The following is a 6,000-nucleotide window of genomic DNA, read 5'->3' as shown; positions in this document are numbered from 1 at the left end:
TCCTTCCTTAGCTTTAAACAACAAAGCCATAGGAACTCGAGGTCGTTTGCCTAGTGCAACATAAATCCTCAAACACATCTTTTAGGCATTTGTACAATCTTGTTGTACAATCTAAGCCCTAACTCGCCTTAGGACTCCGAGGTAGTCGTTTGTTACGACTTAAATTTTCACATCTTCAAGGTTATGTAAATTTAAGTATCTCCTTGAAGATTTTTGATATAGGAACCCAAGGCCTTTGGGTTCATTTAAGCTTCTTAATGCCTTATAGGAAGCTTTTATCGACAATCGTCAATCACTGCCGACCTCTGTCGACCACCGCTGACTAGACGTCTTCAGTCGACGTTGTAACTTGGAAAGCTAGTAACCCTTTCCCACCAGTGGGACAAGCGACATCTGTAATCATCAACTTATAGTGAATTTTTACAACTGTGCAAGACCCCGTTGTTTTTCCCCTTTATGGGTTTTCCACGTAAAAACTTCTGGTGTCATCACAACTTGATTCATTTGCATCTAAGTGTGTGTCAAATCCTCGTGCAACGCTAAGACGATAATCCATTACTCTACCGCTGCAAATTTTTTAGCACGCATTAGTTTGGCGTCGTATGGGGAAAGTTTCAATCCCACAACTAAAGTACTTGCGTGGTTTACTACATGACCACCATACACAATGTTCGTGACAACAGAGCATCTCGCTCTAACACCCATCGTTCCAGGGAGCACTCACGAAGCCAAGGGCGGCATGCTTCTTCATCTTCCCGCCCTGGAAGACGCTATCTTACCAACAAAGGTGTTTCAGGTTCTTTCATAGAAGATCGAATGCATAAAATGGAGAAGTCTCAACTAGAGATCCTACAGCTTCTACGCGGGGCTCAACAGTCAATGCCTATACCATTAAACCCACGATGTACGAGAAACATACCGCTCGGAGGAACTAGTACCGGCCTGTCTCCTCAAGAAGGAACAATTCCTCTGTTAGATCATGATGCTGACCTCCTAGATATCGCAAGTTCCACTCATTCATCTCGTGCAGCTCACCCGACATCGCCACATCTTCCTACCATCCCAGATAATGTCATTCGTAACGAACTAAGACGCCTCGTCCGGGAATAGTTCCCCCTAGAAAAAAATTACTGCTTCTATGCTCACCGTAACATCCATGAATCTTTCCCTTAGCATATGCGATCCTCCAATACCCCATCCCAACAGGCTTCAAGCTTCCAAACATTGATATATATGAAGGGATAACAGACCCTTACGAGCACATTGATCATTATCGAACCATCATGCACATTCAGCATGTCTGTGATGTGCTTCTGTGTTAAGTGCTCTCGGCTACTCTTAAAGAACAAGCTCGAACCTGATTGTACTATCTGTCAGGGGGCACTGTAAACACCTTTAACGAGCTTGCCAAACTATTCGCGGAGCAGTTCATCACGAATCGAAAGGATCATCAAAGATTCATCCCATCTCTCGGGAATTCGTCAAAGTGAAGGAGAGTCGCTCAATGACTACTTCTGCAGGTTTTCTGCTGAAGCCCGTCAGATTCCGGGGGTGGATCTAGAGTTACTAAGGGGAGTCTTCCTTGGGTTTATACTATTATCCCATTGCAAAACAAAGCTTGTCCGAATGATAGTTTTTCCCTCCCGTGCATAGATCAACTCATCGATGCCACGTCTGAACATCAGATTCTAAGCTTTATGGATTCATACTTATGATATAATCAAATAAAGATGAACCTAATGGATGAGGATGCCACTTCTTTTCAAATAGATAAGGGTTTATATTGTTATCATGTTATGTCATTCGAGTTAAAAAATGCTAGTGCAACTTATCAACTAGTCTTGAACAAGGTCTTCAAAAACCTTCTTGGGCGTACAATGGAGGTTTATGTTGATGACATGTTAGTAAAAAACCTGGAAGCATCCCGACACATTTCTCATCTAGAGGAGTGTTTCCAACTTCTTCGTTAGTATGACTTACGACTTAACCCGACTAAATGTGTTTTCGGGGCCACATCAGGGAAGTTTCTGGATTCATGGTTACCCATCGTAGGATTGAAGCAAACCCAGAAAAAATTAAGGCGTTGAGAGAGATGGTGCCTCCAAGGAACATAGAGGAGGTGCAACGATTAAATGGTTGTATAGCCGCTCTATCCCGATTTTTAGCTCGTTTTGGAGATAAATATCTACCATTCTTTAAAATACAAAGAGAAGCTCAAAACACTGGTTTTCAATGGACAGATGACTGTCAGATTGCTTTCGAGCAACTTAAGGCATATCTAGCTTCACTGCCCCTTCTCTCAAAACTCATCCAAGGGGAGATGTTATACATCTATTTAGTTATTTCACCTCATGCAATAAGTCCTTGTCAGAATAGGAAACACAATCAAGAAACTAGTATATTATGTTAGTAAAGTTCTCTTCGATACAGAAAGTCGATATCTGATGGCGGACAAGACTGCACCATCCCTGGTATTCTCAGCAAGGAGACTTCGTTCGTACTTCCAGGCTCACACTATTTGCATTTATACGCAACTTCCTTTGAAGGCTGTCCTACGAAGACCAGAAGCACCGGGAAGATAGTTAAATGGTTAGTAGAATTGAAAGAATTTGACATCCACTATTTACCACGAACAAACATTAAATCACATGTATTGGCCGACTTTGTGGTAGAGTGTACAATGCCTACCTCTGATGAACAACCTTCTTCTCTTCCACGGTCACCTCAGTGGATACTATATGTAAATGGAGCATCTAGAAACTCATCAGTTGGTGAATTAATAATACTCATCTCCCCAAAGCAAGACATTTTAGAGTACGAACTTCGTTTGAAATTCCCAACCACCAATGATGTTGTTGAATTTGAAGCACTTGTCGTCGGATTAAAGCTTGTCATTAATTGTGAAGTATGAAATATGATTATCTACACTGATTCTCAACTCATTGCATCCCAAGTAGAAGAAGAATTTGACACTCATGGTGCACAATTGGTGCAATATCTCAATCTTGTAAAAACACTTCTCGCCCAAATTGAAACATGTCAGCTCATTCATATACTTCGAGAGCATAACACCCGAGCCGATGCCCTCTCCGAGCTTACAACTTCAACAACTGGAGATCTCTATAAAAGAAGGTATATTGAGGAGATACATTTTCCTAGCATCCATGGCCCATGGGAGATACTGTCTATAGATGACCCAAGGGAGCCATCTTGGATGGATCCCATCATCTCCTTCCTCCGAGGGAACACTGCCAGATGATTCTACTACATCAATTCACATCTGACGTATAGCTGCCAACTTCACCCTTATAGGGGATGAACTGTACAAGAAGGCATTTGTAGGTCCATATCTCAAGTGTCTTTCTCTATTTGAAGTTGATTACGCTATACGAGAAGTTCATTCTGTAATAATTCTGTAATATGTTGGGAGCATAGTTGGGAGCATATTGGTGGCAGGACACTTGCTCTTAAAATAATGAGGCAATGCTTCCACTAGCCCACAATCAAGCAAGATGCATTAGAGTTTGTGTAAAAATACAAGAATTTCCAACTACACTCCAATCTTACACATGCACCGCCAGTGGAACTCACATCTTTTATAAGTCCTTGCTCTTTCGCCTAATGGGGGGTAAATATCATGGGGTCATTTCTGGTGGCTACTGGACAATGAAAATTCATCATCATAGCTGTCGATTACTTCACCAAATGGGTAGAAGCAAAACCTCTTGCCAAAATCACTGAGGCAAATGCAAAACAGTTTGTCTGAAAAAACATCATATGTCGCTTTGTGAACATCATATGTCGCTTTGGGCTTCCTGCGAAGATTATCACTGATAATGGGACTCAATTCACTGGAATAGTCTTCACATTCAGTTGGTGCACACTGTCGTGGCACATCCCAAAACAAATGGGCAGACAGAGGTGACAAATCTGGTGGTGCTTAGTAGTGGGTAGAAGAGCTACACAACGTCCTTTGGGCCTATCACACAATCGTGCGTACTCCAATCGGGGAAACTCCATATAACTTGTGTTTTGACATTGAGACTGTTATCCCAGTTGATATCGAAGTTTCAAACACAAGAGTTAAGACTTTTGACTCAGATAGCAACGAGGAAAAGCTCCGACAACATTTGAACCTCCTCCCAGAAACACGCGATGTGGCCCATCTTAGAGCTGATTCCCACCGCCAAAGAGTTGCTCACTACTTCAACCAGAGAGTCAAGCTTCGACCTATCTTCGACGGAGACCTGACCTTGCGTAGTATTGAAGCTGCTGGTCATGGTCCCCAACACAACAAACTATCATCTCTCTGGGAATGTCTATATATTGTGGTTGTCATGATCAAGTCTGGAACCTTCAAGCTCAAGTTCAGATGGGAAAATCTTGCCTCAGACTTGGAATGCAAAAAATCTTCGCAAGTACTACCAGTAACACCCCAGTTGTGCAGTCCACATATGTTATTACATCGCAACTCATGCATAATCAATGTATCTTAAATATTATTCACTTACTTTTCTATACATGAAGGTTACCTTTAGAAAGTATAATGGCTCATGCTCGAGTCACTTCATGCTCTCGACCCAAGAAATACACAAATTCGGTTGTATCTCAGTCAGAGCACGATCAATCCTATGGGGATTTGATCTAACATCTTCCATATGGGTTAACATCGTCGAGTTTTTACTCCGATAAACAATCCTTGATAGGTTAACAGTCCTTGGTGGGCTACACCTGACCCATTTCACACAAGTTCGTAAGTAAGCAATGCTCCGACAAACAACCTCGGATGGGTTAATCAGTCCTAGGTGGACTTTCATTGGCTCATCTTATGTAGGTTAACATCTTCGAGTAACACTTTGATACATAGCCTTGGAAAAGTTAAAGGTCGCTGACAATTTATCAACATGATAACCTTATTACGTACTAGAATTTCTAAATGACATTAGATATCCACTATGACATTAAAAAAAAAGAAAAAAAAACCCATGAATCCTTCTTCGGTGAACCATTTTTACCACTCCTCAATATCGAGTACACAATCCGCGATGCTTCGCCACCATCTGTTGTCCCGTCGCAACGCATCGTCGAGATGCACTGCTACAACACATCACGTCGCCCCGACGCCTTGCCGCGATGCATCGCTGCAACTCTTTGCCACAACTCTTCACCGCAACGTTTCGCTGCAACAGTTTGCCGCAACTCTTCGCTGCAATTCTGTACCGCAACCCTTTGCCGCAATTCTCTACCGCAACACATTGCTGACTCTTTGCCGCAATTCTGCTCTGCAACGCTCTACTCGCCGCAACTATTCTCCGTAACTTTTCTTTGCAATTCTCCGTCTCACCGCAACTCTTTGTTTCACCACAACTCTTTGCTTCACCACAACTATTCTCCGCAACGCTGAATAACTTTCTTCTTCTCCTCAATTGTGATTTTTCCCCTCATCCAATGTCTTTATCTATAGGCTCCAAAAGAAATTTAATTATTAAATCCACATTATAAAAAAATAATAATTAAAAAAAAATTCATTTCATATTTCTTCATTCTTTTTGTCTTTCAAATTCTATCTTTATGACTGAAATTAATTAAAATTAAAACAACAGATAATTAAAAAGTAAATTAATAAAAAACTATTCACATTTTGTGATTTAAAAAATATATATATATTTAAATATTCATTTTTATTTAACTGATATTTGGTGCTTCAGCTGGTCCACGATTCATTTTTTAATGCTTCAGCTCCCGCAGCATTGCATTTGGCCCAATGACAACCCTTCACCTCCCACAGCTCCTTCAGATTCGACCCGCTTTAGCTCCCGTCAGTTTGGGCCGGATTCAGGGCCCGCTTCAGCTCCCGCCGGGTCTCAAGCCTCCTGCCCCGTTGTGGCCCATGGGTCTAGTTTTCAGACTTTTGGGTCTCGGCCCGGCTTACAGACCCTCGTAAATTTTTTTTTTTTCTTAGTTTAAGGCGGGATTCAAACCCTCACCACTTGCAAATGA

This window comes from Phalaenopsis equestris, unplaced genomic scaffold, assembly GCF_001263595.1.
Source record: "Phalaenopsis equestris unplaced genomic scaffold, ASM126359v1 Scaffold000600, whole genome shotgun sequence".
Classification (NCBI taxonomy): domain Eukaryota; kingdom Viridiplantae; phylum Streptophyta; class Magnoliopsida; order Asparagales; family Orchidaceae; genus Phalaenopsis; species Phalaenopsis equestris.
The sequence above is the reverse complement of the archived record's forward strand: the minus strand, read 5'-3'. Positions refer to the sequence as shown.